The following is a 13,988-nucleotide window of genomic DNA, read 5'->3' on the forward strand; positions in this document are numbered from 1 at the left end:
TCCACGTACATGGAACTATGGAGGAAAATTATTAACGAGGGTATATGGAGAAGAAAAAAAAACATTACAAAACTTGCTACCGCTGCAGTAGAATGCGCGTGCGAAAGTTCCTAACAAAAGATTAGCTAATTGTAGGAATTTTCTATAAATTATTTTCCTCGTGTTTTTACGTAATAATAATTTTCCGCAGGTATTTTCCATTCATGGGGTTTTCATTCGATTACGTAATTATTGGTAACGAAGTAATTTTTTTTCAACCATATTTCATCGTAGTTTGAAATTTTCAAAATCCACGTATCGCGATCACCCTTCGTCGATAAATATTTGAATATCTCATTTACCCGAAGCATGCGCCGAATGTTTGCTATGCAATTTGGCAAGTTTCGAATAAAGAGAACACATCGCAATGGTTACATAGGAATTTAATGAATTTTGAGGCGTGTAAAGTAGACTTGAATGGTAAACTACTTGGTTACAAGTTTACCGCAGAGATGTCGGACCGTTCGCAATTGGATAAACAATTCGTTGACTGAAGATAGTTATCATCAGTCAACGAACAATTCCCGTTTGTTTAGTTGCATTCTGCCAGGCGCGGATATGCTCGAATGCAGGATGCTTACTACCATGAACTTTGACCGCAATGAAATTTGGTAGGGCGAAATTTCAGGTGGTGGTGCGATTCGCAAACACCATCGATTCGGCGAAAGGACGTTACACCGGAATTATTCAACCTTATTCTCGCCGGTGTAAAATGAATCGTCCCCGTTCGCGACCTTATGGAACACGTAACGACGATTCGTGACCGTATTAAAGTTTGAAGGAAATAAAAAAAAAAAACAAAAAAATTACTCCATCTGGTTTGATAAATTTGTAAATTAAAAAGTGAACAGCAAGAAATACTGTACAGCTATTTAAAAAGTAGAGAGAGAAAAGGGGGGAAAAAAAATAGAGAGGGAATAAAACGGAGACCGAATAAGCAAGAAAGGCAAGTGGAGTTGAAACCGTAATAAATTCACAGGGTTAAAACATTTCACAGCTCTAGGAATATAACGACCATCAAACACGCAACTCTGATACAGCGTAAACTCACGCACCCTATGCTAATTCGGATCGGCCGAGAGGTTCGCTCTTTTGCCTTCCGACTGTCACTCGCTTTTCAAAAATTTTCAGAATCAAAGGGGCGCTTTTCGTTTACCATTTTTCGCGGACCTGATTCCTTTCGAAATCCGCGAATCGTAGAAACAAAAAAAAAAGGGAGTCAAACGTTTCGCGTTCGTTCAAATATCCCGACGATGTATAACAGCGTCAACCCCTCGGTGAGCGGTCAGAGGAGAAAAAAAAAAAACAAGGAAAAAAAAGTACGAACAGAAAAAAAATTTCAAAATATCTATGCTATTGTACAAGAAAAGAGGAAACACGGGGAGGGGGTGGAAGAAAAAAGTGATCGCATACAAACTACCGGGTTGTAGATTGTAGGCCGCTAATTAAGACTAATTGACTGTGGGCGTTGGGTTTCTAGCCTCATTTTAGGCACACTCTATCTCCATTGTACGAGCTAATGATGAAATTAATTACCACCCCAAACATTTATCACCTTTTGATGTGCAACGCACGGAATAATTATAATTTACACACGTTATCCGAAGGTACATCACGCGTGTCGAATAATTTGTTCCGTCCTCCCGATATTGAATTGAAAATATCGGGATCCCGTCCGATGCGACGTAAAAACGAACGGACGAACGAATAGTAAGAAGAAGCTTCGAGCGACGGATTGAAAAAAGCTCAATAATAGTCTGGCTAGTTATGCGTTGCATTGAAAAAGGGGGGAGGTTTCAGATTGCCCCAGATACGAAGAAAGGAGTCGAAAAGTAAAGACATTATACTTGGTAAGCGATATAAATTCCAAAGTTGGTAGCTGAGGTACAAGGTAACGAGAATCGGCTACACAAACTGCTGCGGGAGATAAAACGCGCGGATAAGAAAAAGCGATTTGTTTCACCCTGTATTTTATAGGTATAGGTACGCGAATACCGTACCTATATCGCGTTCATTTTGTCTACCTTCTAGGTGTAGGTATAACTGTACGTACTGCGGCCGAAACAAACAAACAAAAACATTCATCACCCTCGGCGATATAAATTCTCACTCCGATCGATAGAAAACCTAAGCCCGATAATTGACGGTATGAGGAATTTAATTAATCGTCGCGAGGGGGATCGTTAACGAAAAGAACAAATAAAACGAATTGAATAAGTAAAGTTCGGGAAGGTTCAAATTCGGACGTCCGCGTATGCATGCACGCGATTGCGTACACCCGTTAATTAAATGGTCTGTGAAACATCACAGCTGCACGACCACCGGGACCCAATTTTCCACTCGTTTGCTTTTTTTGTCCTTAAAAAATTTATTCATTTTGTATTTTATTTTATTTTATTTTATTTTACTTTACTTTATTTTACTTTATTTTTCGGCCTTATCACGATGGTGAAAACCGGTTGGGTTATAGTTGCGTAGCGTCGAGGGTCGATCCGGGGCGTCGTCGTGGAGTGGCAAAGGGGATATCAGGGATACGAACGAACGTTATATTACATTTTTATCGGATTGCCTCCTGCACCGTGAAATCGGGATATAAATAATGGAGCACTCTCGATATACCCATACCACATTACTCGTTGTATACCGCCGACCGACTGTAGACGACAGTACACATATTCTCGTATCTGTTATAACCCAATCGTTCAATATCTCCACGTATTCTAATGTACCCCACCGCGCACCCATACAACCCGCGTACATTATTCAACCTCACGCACCTTCGAATTCATTCCGAAATTGGGCCGCTTAATTTTTTAATCGCTCCACTTTTTATTCTTCGTTATTTTCCTGCGCTCGATCGAACATTTTTTTTATTTCGATTTTTATTTCATTTGTTTATTAGTTTTTTGTTTTAATTTTTTTTTTCAGATTTCATCATTCGAAATCCGCATTAAATCTGTTGAGCGAAGCGTTGTTGATGCAGCTTCAGAAATAGGAGAATAGTTAGTACAAGGATTGAAAAAATGCGTTTACGGGGGTGCGCGCGTGTATTTGACTCGGGCGGAAGGTATATGATCAGTAGTCGAACTAATTTTCAAATTGAAAAGTCGGAAGTAGTCTGGTCGGAGGCAGATAGTTCGCATGTAGGTAGAAGCGAATATATACGTAACGGATATTCAACGAATGCATTACCGAATTCTGGAGAGCCGAGTCTCCCGAAACCGCAGGGTTAATATCTGCGGACCATAAAACTTGTGCATCTGCACCGGCGGTAAAAATTTCTCATGTACTATATACTGCGGACACGCGCTTTTCAAAAATTCCGTTTGATTTTAAAAAGCCGAAAATTATGGTACAGCGAACTCCCGAGTATTTATATATACGTAATGATAATCCAGAAATATAATTTCATGTAGGAAAACTTTGGGGAACGGATGACGTTCAACGTAATCCGATTTCACCTTATATTCCGCACGAGATCAGAAGTTTCTTCGTATAATACAATGCGGATGGGATATGGAATAATTTGAGAAAGAAATAAAATAATAATAATCATCGGAAAACAGAATGAGAAGAAAAAATTCGAAAATAAAGAAACACCGATTGTGACGTGCAAAAAAATCAGAGAACAAAGTTTTTCGAAAGTAGGTTGAAATCTAGAAAAAATTAAAAATAAAACGAGTTTCACCTGAAGGCAAAACATTAATACACCGTGTGCGGCATAATAAGCGTCAAAAGTTGAGGGGTGGGTATTATACCTAGGTGGATGAAGTACATACTCGAAAAAACAAAAAAGAAGAAATTAAATGAAAGAAAGAACAAAAAAAAAATAAGTAGAAACGCCAGCTCGACTTGACGTCGAGTTATTAAGATAACGCGGGTACTTTTTTTTGTTTTTGTTTTTTTTTTTTATTCGTCTTCTCCCCGCGTATTTTGTCATCGTTTTTTTTTTTTTTTTTTTCTCTCTCTTCATTCTTCATGGATTTATATGAAGTAAGATAAAAAGTGGAACGGGTAAGAGCAGCTGAGGGGGCGCGTTGGTTATACCTATTTTTCTACGGCAGGAGGAAAAGCAAAGACCGGAGTCATTTTTACAACTTTTACGGAGATGTGAACTCGATTGCCGCTTGAGAAGAGGGAGGAAAAAAAAGAAAAAAGAAAAAAAAAAAACAGCGAAAAGGAAGAAATACCCAAGTCGCTAATTTATTATCCGACATAAAGAAAACCCCGGCACGTAATAAGATCGCCAACGAATAAGATATGCGATAAAGATGAATGTACGTAAAATAAAATAATTACACCGAGGTACGAGTTACGTTGAATTCGCAAATTTCAGCTCTCCTTCTTTTCATCTTGAGGGGGGTAGTTTTTTTTTTTTTTTTTTTTGTCTTACTTTTTCGAATAATAAAATAAAAGCGTCACCTACCTAATCAGCGGCTGATCGAATCGACGGTATTTATCTGGAATCGTCTAGTCGCGAATTCGTAGTACTGACAAATTGGCTTGCCAATAGCAAATGCACTCGGTTCTCATGTGCTCTGAAATTGAAAGGCGGTTAAAGTATGTTTCCGCATTACGGGAATTCTCCCCTTTGACTAACAGGCGGTCTCGCTAGGTATACTCGTTCGTACGTACGTACGCAGAGCTTACGTAGAGCTTGCGTACAATACGTGTGTGGAGTGTTCGCGTGCATCGGTATGCGTACGGTGTGTGTAGACGACGATTTCTGGTATGGCGTCAATCAAGATCCCATGCAAAACAGCCGCCGCCATCACGTAGTCCTGCGGTGGACCGTTCGAGCGTAACTCAAATTACAAGGGAAATCCCTTATTTCTAGGGTGCGCGGAACATCGCGCGGCATCGGCCGTAGAGGAATTGCAAATTGTTCTGTCAATAACACGACGTTGACCTTTAATTTTCCAGGTTTATGCTCCCCGTCGTATTTTAACCCCGCGGTGAAACCAAAAAAAAAAAAAATGAGTAAACAAAAGAAAAAAATACAAAGAAAATACAAAGAAAAATTGCGACAAATAAAACGAAAAAATATACACGTACGCAAACACGCGAACAAACAAAAAAGAGAAAACGAAGGAAAAGAAAAATTCAACCGAAATCGGTCCGCTCGTCCCTCATATTACCGCAATTAGCCGAACACCCCCGCGTTGGCTGGTAGAAAAATTAAATTTTCGAGCTAGAATAAAAGGAAACAAAAAGAAGAAGGGAAAATCAAATTCTTTAAAAGCTTATCCGCGTTACACCGTGCGAGGGAATAAAAAAATTGTACGAAAAAAAAAAAAATGACCCGTTGAATTTGCAGAAACCAGCTCGGTGGTGGGCGAGAAATAATTTCTCGCGCTAAGTAACGACTGGCCACTACTGTGCAGCGTTCGCCGTCTGGTTGAAATGTAAAATTCATGTGCGGTTATGCCATCGGAGCTCCAGATTTTCCACACAATCTCCCGAGCGACCCCGTTGCTTAGTGTATCATAAAAATAGGTGGAGCGAATTCGCTCGTTTTATGGGGTAATGGATATTTCCTTTACTTTTTTTTTTTCTTCTTCTATCATCACCGTCCGATTAATTAAAATACGAGAAAAAAAGATATCCGCCGATCTCAGGTTTGTCGGTGCCGTTGGACCGTGACCGAAAATTTCCCCTTACGAAGGCGGCGACGAAAGTGGGCTTTTTTTGTCTGTCTTTCCATTTGGTTGTTCGAGCTCTACGCGGATCAGTAGCTCGAGCGGCAGGTGCTGGCTATGGGGATGAGGTCCGGTTTTTTAGAAAATTACATACCGCTAATGCGAAGCATTTCCCGTGATATAAAGGACAGACACAATGGCGATGGTATAAGGTCATTAGCGAAGATTGGCTTGTCGCCAGTAACGGGGGGGGGGAAGTCCAGTGGACCGCGTTTAGCGCCAAAACGCGTTAGCAACTGATTTGCTGTACCGTGAATTCTCCCTGCCCCGATAGCTGCTGTCTCGCGGGGAGTATATCTTCGCCGCGGGGTCGTCGTCGTCGTCGGAGGATAAAAATGCTCGGAGTATACATATACACGATCGAGTGTCGAAAATAATCAATTTCGAGGCGTTGATTCGATCGCAATAATTGTAATTGATTCTCAACGGTGAAATATCGTCGTTATCCACTTACAACCGCAACGCTACGAAATACAACCGAAAGACGTGAGACCGAAATTTGCGAGGAGCTTCACGAGCTATCTTACAAATAACGCTTTCCGGAGTGACAAAGCGCACAAACTTCCATCTCGGGATTTCTCCCCTCCCCCCCGCACTGCGGAGAAAAAGAACTATTTTAATCCACTTTGGGTTCCCGGAGTGCCGTATCTCTCTCTCTCTCTCTCTATCTCTCAACCCTTGCGAGCTTCACGCCACTCTGTACATATATCCTAAAAAAAACTATCGAACTTTTCGAACAGTTTGATCGAAAGAAAAGTAAACTATCCTTCCTACTAATTTCTATTCGAAGCCCCGGCGGATGATGACTTGAATGTGGGCTGAAAGAATCTGAGAGATAATCTGTGGATCGGATACGTAGGTATTATCGTGACATCGGATACAGGGTCTTATACGTTTCGAATACCGAACGAACGACCGTCGACCGTCGACCGTCGACGACGAAACGTTCGGATCACTCGCCTATCTCGTTATAGTATTCAATATATCTATGATAGTATACTAGGTATGCATATGGTTTGAGACCTGCAGCGGGTCGATGGCGTGCCTTACATAAATTGAATTCCTCGATGCACGTCCCTGCGAACAGAATCTATAACAATAAGTGGTTCCGTTGCGCATCGTGTCTGGTGGGTGAGAGGACAAAATATTCCCACGATATGAACGGGACGTCAAGTCTCGTTAAGGGCTGCAAAAATCGCGGGACCTGCCTGCCTGCCTCCCGAAAATTTACAGGATTTTGGACGCATCCTTTGAATTTTGGCGCGTGGAAATCGGCGGAGTTTTCTTTTGAAACAAAAAATTACTCCGGTTCACAAAAATTCGTTTCGTTCAGTTTCGATACTTTCAACTCATCCAGGCTAACGCGTAGAAACGTCAAGAAAGTTTGAACTTCACTCGGCGTTTATCCAGTCAGACGTTTATCCACATTATACGCATTCCGTCCGCAGTCTAAGGTGTTCTCCGTATACTGAAGTGTAATTAATTCATTTAAACGCCTCTGTTATTTCAAGCGGGTGAAATTTCACGTGCATAATGCACCCGTCCGTCTCTCTCCGTCTATCCCTCGTTCTCTCTCTCTCTCTTTCTCTCTCTCTCTCTCTCAACCGACCAACCCCATATAATGTAGGACAGTTGAACTAGAATTCCGTTATGGTTAACCACCGACGAACAGGTCCGACCCTACGCTGTGGATACCAGGGAGAAGGGGATGAAGGAGAAGCGACCTGCGGGAAGAAGGTTCGCACCAGCTACGCGTACGGTTGAAAATAAAGCGATTTTTTGGTTCATGTTTTCCTCAATGTCTGATTTCACGATTTCTTCGATTTTCGTATCCGAAAAATATTTCTCTCGGCGTAAATTAGATGCACGTCAACGAAACCCCCGCGTCTTGCGCGGGGTTACGTTCGTCGGGCGAGATCAAGTTAATCAGAGTAAACAGATATCACTTTGTAAGTGAGACTCTTGAAACCGTGCGGAGTAAAGAGAAGAAAAAAAAAGAAAAGAGAAGAAAAAGAAAAGAAAAAGGAGCACGCAACAAATCCTTCGTGTTAAACTTTGCAGATATGTAGTTCGTTCTAGTTTGTTCATCTTGAAAGAATTTAAACCGGTTGTAAATACGCGACTTATGCCGCACGCTCACTTCAACGTTTGCACTTCGTGTCGTGCGATGCACGCGGAGTAATTTAGCCGAAGAATTTTTATCTTTTTTTTTTTTTTCTCCTCTCGCTATATTCCGTTGCAGTGGTATATAAATACCTGCGACATGCGTTATATCCTCCTGTATACGAACGCAATTCACGGGTGAAATTCTCGACCGCGATAAATCAGAGCCGATGGATGCGCCGCCGCCGCGATTCTCAAATTGATCGAAAACCGGTAAACTTTTAAAAATTTATAATCGGGTGAATTACGGTAGCCGGAGATTCAACGATTCGACGACGAATATCCGAATATCTTTCTAGGAGGGGAGAATGGGGTCAGTTTGATCTTTGGGCATGTACAAAATAGGGATGAAACCTCCCGGGAGACCGTTAACCATAGTCGTCCCTCGTTCTCCGAGTAATTAAGAGGGTTACCGAGGTGTGACATAGACGTGCAGGGGGGGGGGGGGGGGGGGGGGGGGACGGGGAAGACTCGAAGTGCTCGGTATAGAAAGATAAGAGAAAGAGGGGGGAGAATTCCGCTAAGTTGACCCTCGACGCTCGTTCGGTATGACCAACGCACGTCGGTCCCGCTGCAATTAAGACTCGCGATGCTCGCAGAACCAAAAAAAAACAAAAAAAAAAAGAGAAGAGAAAAGCTCTCCCGTACGGAGGTCCGTTCCCGGACCGATACGAAAAATTCATCAAATTTCTAAAGAAAAATCAAACGACGCGAACGCGGGAAAAGAAAAAAAAAAAAACAAAAAGTTAACGAGGTGTAGAACGTGTATAGCACCTCGCGCGATCGACCTCCGATTTTCATATATCAGAGTCAGTTTATGAATGGAGATTGCCGTTCCGAGATTGAATGGGGGGGTGGGGGGCGCGGAGGTGGAAATAAGGTGGAGCTGGTCGGGGTATAATTGCCGCGGGTTGCCAGGAAACTGCATATACTATCCGTATACGATCTATAAAATAATCTATGCGATGCATTAGGGAAGATTGAGTCATTTTAACCCCCGTAAGGAATATTCCTCAGGGGTGGTCGGACACGCGAGTATATAACGTGTTATACGGTGTAGTACAACTTCAACGTAGTAGATACAGCTGCAGTTATACGCAGTAATAATATTCCTTCGCTATACTTAAATATTTCACTATGATAGAACGGTTCCCAACCTTTTTTTTTTTGTTTTTTTTTTTTCGATTCGCACAAAAAAGGAAGAACAGGAAAATAAAAAACAGGAGAGTCGAGGAAGAGAACGGAGAAGAGATAAATGATGAATAGAGAGAAAAAAAAAAAGTCGCAAAACGGAAATAGATATCCATGGTAACCGGAAAAAGTAGGTGGGTAAAAAAAAAAAGGGAAAAGGAAAAAAAGTCAAACAAACAAGATTGTCAATTGAATTGCGAACGGGAACACGGAGAGGCACTTTCCATCAATTTGCAAGCAGTCGGAAGGCAAATGGCTTTGTTTGTTAATAGGGTCTCTCAAAGAGTCGATATTAGTTCCCATAGAACGGGCTGTGTGTCGTTGAAAGCTTTTAAAAAATTACCACGCGTCATACGTACGCAGATATGTCTACGGTAAGTTCATCTTTTCGACAGTTGGGAATCGTTCGACCAAATTCTTCATTATCTACTTCTTTTTTTTTTTTTTTGTTTTTCATCCACAATCCATCGAACGGCAGAGTTTTATTCGTCGAAAAATTTTCCCTTCGCTTTTCTCAGATTCCTCTCGCTTCGAGGTAACATACGGGGAATACTCGACACACGCCATAGCTTATTCTACGTATAATGTACATTTATAAAGGGCATCATCTAGATTCCATGAACTGTGCAGCACGGTGCTGCAGGTTTCGCGAGGGCACTTGAGTGCCTTGTTTATCAATTTACGCTGACGAAGACGTGGATGGTTGTTTTTTTTTTTTTTTTCAAAACTGAAGTGCACTCACCCCGTACGGGAGATTCGACGTTGCAGAGGGAACGATATCGACTTCATTAACAACGAGTGGTGAGGAGTGATGAAATTTTACCGAGAATTTCTCATCGGTAAAAACGATAGCCGATAGATTCCAGGACCCTCGAAATAAAACGTACGACGAACGAGGACGAAACGGGCGTTCGAAGGTTTAGTTTGGGAAATTGGAGAACCTCGAAGAACGCGCGACGACTCGGCCGTGTGTTGGGGCGAGTAAACGCCGCGGCTGTTTTACGAGTCATATCCTTGAATTTTGAAGTACTTTGCACCTACCCACACGATGAAACTACCAACTGCCTAGGATAGACACTCGTAACACCGAAAGGCCTCTCGAGGGACACTCCAAACTCTCAAGTCTAATATAACAACTATGCGTTCTGTTGATTCACGAGCTTCAACTACGGCGGTTTGTACGAAGTCGCGCTCTAGGTGTACGTACCTACCTACCTACGTTTCAAACTTATACCGCGATCGTACACCTACCCAATGGTAATACCTTGCGGAACTTATATCACGAGCAACGTTTTGCAAAACCGTTGAATCTTTTCGTAGAATAATAACCCTCTTCATTTTTACTCCGACAACATAGGCGGATTTTAAAGTCAGCTGATTGCTCGACAAGGGTACAGAGGACAAATCGTAAATTACGTATACGTCTGGAACGTCGTCGACGTATATAAAGCGTGAAATAGGCAATCGCTCGGAAACTATATCATTGAACGGCTCAAAGAGGGAATAAGAATATTTTACATAATCTCCATCTCCGACACAGCTGCTTTACGTCGAGATCCTATAGATCCGTTGGCGTCGACGTGTGCGCTACCGACGCGTCGGTATCGGAATAATAATGCATGGAAAATGGAACTCTGCCTAAAGCCACGCCCAACTCTGCTAACGTCTTAATAAAATTGACGGAGAAATTTTCCATTTGATCTGCCAAAATCCGGATACACGAAGATACCAAAAAGGATGGAGAAAGAAGTCCGATATTTTTCGCTGTGGACGTTGCTTTCGTATAAAAGCGATGGGCGCAAGGTGCAGGAAAAAAACCTTCGGGATTGGGTCTGGGCATTTTCGCGGCTTATGGCACGTAAAAGCTCCATAAAATGCAGAGAACGGTTCGCGAATTAGACAGATCGTTGAAATTGATTGCGCGGCACGCGGAAAATTCTTATAGATTTGACGACTCGGCAGTATTTGTAGTTATATAGGTGCGCTATATACCTCAACGTGCATATGTATATGTATAAATCAGGCTGCGGAAATATATTTCCAACCAAAATTAATCCCTCAAAAGAGAAAACAAAAAAAGAAAAAAAAAATCAATTGCGATGACGAGTGGCGATATGCGGGTTTCAGTTTTAAATTCCGAAATCAAAGGATGTGACGTGGGAGGAAGTTGGAGGTGGAAAGAAACGAGGAGAAACAATAAAATAAAAAATGCCAACGACGAATAAAAAAAGAAACGTACCTGCCATAGATTTTCGAGGTATGTAGATCGTTAAAAAGCGACGATATTACCACTTGCGTATCCCTCTTCCAGATCTCTCAAAAGCAGTTGGCATTAGGTATACCCGTAGTGTACTGTGAAACCGAAGCTTCGAGAGTAGCGTTCTCATTAGCGTGATTACATTCTTCTGCGAGGGAGGAGAGATCGTCCTTTTCTACGTAAAACTGGCTCCCCATTCGCCGGAATCAACAAAACCCCTTTTTCATCCTTTGACTGCACATATTACATTCACGTCGTTTATAATCTTGCTCAAATTCTGCAAATTGCCAACAGGTAGAGCGAAAAAATGACCGTGAAGATATAAATGAATAAATAAAAAAATAATATCGAAGGCACATGATATTTATTCTCAGCAGATAACGAGTTTTGAGAATTTGAAAGAAAAAAGAAAAAAAAAAACAATTAATCAAAACTATCATCGCCAGATGTTTTTGCTACGTACATGTTTATACCCTTACGTGCGCGCGATTTGAAAAATTTCGGAAGACAAAGGTAAAAAAAAAAACTGAATAGAATTTCACGAACCAAAGGGCAGCTTTGTAGTCCCGTTTGCCCTCGTGTATACTGTAGTGTTTCGCGTATAAAGCACATGGGGAATCCAGACTACGGGAATATTCGGCCGAATTCGGGGGTCTGGGTTTGTTCCAAACTGCAAGTTCGAAGCTCCGTAAATTGCCGAAAATACGTGCCTTTGTGAACCTTTGGAAAACCGTACAAAACTCTCAAGGGACGAAATTGAGCCCCGTCCCGCACGCCCTGCATCGGGGATGAGAGGAGGAGAAAGAAAAAAAAAAAAAAGGGGGGGGGGGAGAAAGGAAACAAGTGGAAACAAAAGAAAGTGAATCAAAAACTATCGGAAACATTTGTACGGAACAAATACAGGCGGGGCTAATGATACTTTTTTTTATGTCTTTAATTTTATTTTAAACGTTGACGTAACTAACAAGCGTCGGGACGGTATAATTTCCGCGAGACGAATCCCCGACGAAATGGCGCCGGCTAATGGTAATTGTGGAGGATTTTATAGAGCGTTTTATTAAGTTAGTCATCCGTGTAGAACTCTCTTGACCCAGTTACCGGTGACAATTAAACGCGTATCCACTTCCGCCTTCGGCATTAAGCGCGTGCTGATAACCAGAAACGTCCGTTCGCTCTGCGGATCGATATTTACCTTGAACTTGCGGCTAACCTTCTTGCAGTGAAATGTAACGAAACCGAAATCGAATCTGTATCGAAGAGCGTGCATCGGACAACAGAGTCGGCGGAAACGCGTTCGCCAAAGACGCGTGAAAAAAAAAGGAGGCGAGAAAAGGTTCACCGACGACGCCCGAGTGGGCCGTTCCCCGTACAGTGAGTCGTACAGGGAGCTTTCGTCGCATATGCTGCAGTTTTTGCTACTCCATTGATAAATTCTAGAGCCCCAGCTATTAATTACATGGAGAGTATTCGATTCGCCAGATTGCTCACATTTTTTATAATCCAACGATTCTTACCAGATACGATCGATCCGGTCTCTCCGTTCATATTTTAATATCTCCACTTCGATTCACTGCACGTATGAGATTTCGATGCTCGCCGAGCGTTATACGACAACAAATCCGAAAGTCGATAGAAATTGATGATAAACGGATAATTAAGAGATCGCTTATTGTGTCGATTATTTTTACACGTTAATTTTAAAAATTCTTGGATGAGCAGCGTTTTTTTGTTCTTTTTTTTCGCATGTGGAGCGGACGACATAACGTACGAAAGATCGGGCCGACTCGTGTTCTCCCTGAAGTAAAACGAAAAGGGGGGGAAAAAAAAAAAAGGTAAAAGATAAAATAAACAAAAATAAAATGGAGATGAAAAGTATAACGTGGGGAGTAACAGGCCGGTAATTAACCGCGTGTGGTTTCAGCCGGACCTTTTTATTTAACTTTTTACATGACAGCCCGCAATGCAGGAGGGTTAACGTTTGCAGCGTCTATACTATACCTACACCGCGTTAAACGGCCTTTGTATTTCTTCAGGAATTTTTTTTTGTTTTTTTCTCTCTTCTCTCTGCTCTACATATGCGAACACGAATTACACAGTCCCGTAGTTACGACGCAAAGAACGACCGGCTTTTCTGAGAAAACAAAATGAAAAAAAATAAAATAAAAAAAAGGAAAAAAGGAAAAAAGTTATGGTTTAATACACATGCGGAATGAATGGCGGGGGTGACGAAATTTTTGGACTCTCCGCAACACCTTTTATTTTCCGAGGGTCGTCAAAAAGTCAGACAACGAGTGAAGATACCCGAGGATTTTGGCAACGTTGAAAATTTTCTCTAATCGTCCCGTACGGCTGTAAAATTATTTTATTTTATTTTATTTTTTTTTCATACCAACTCGTACGTATGTCTTTTCTCTTCGTTAGCGTAAAATTGCGAAATTTGTATGAACTCGACAGCGATAGGAGAAAACGGCAAGGAAAAAAACTGTCGGATTTTTAACAGAAGCTTCAGATTCGAGGTGTAATCACTTCGGTTGTAATAACGTTTCATGTTTTCCGGAGTGATTCCGACGATTGGAAAATCATTGAATTCACTCGGTCCACTTCCGATAGAACAAAAGATATTCTTCAGAAGCTTTTCA

This window comes from Athalia rosae, chromosome 3 (assembly GCF_917208135.1).
Source record: "Athalia rosae chromosome 3, iyAthRosa1.1, whole genome shotgun sequence".
NCBI classification, from domain to species: domain Eukaryota; kingdom Metazoa; phylum Arthropoda; class Insecta; order Hymenoptera; family Athaliidae; genus Athalia; species Athalia rosae.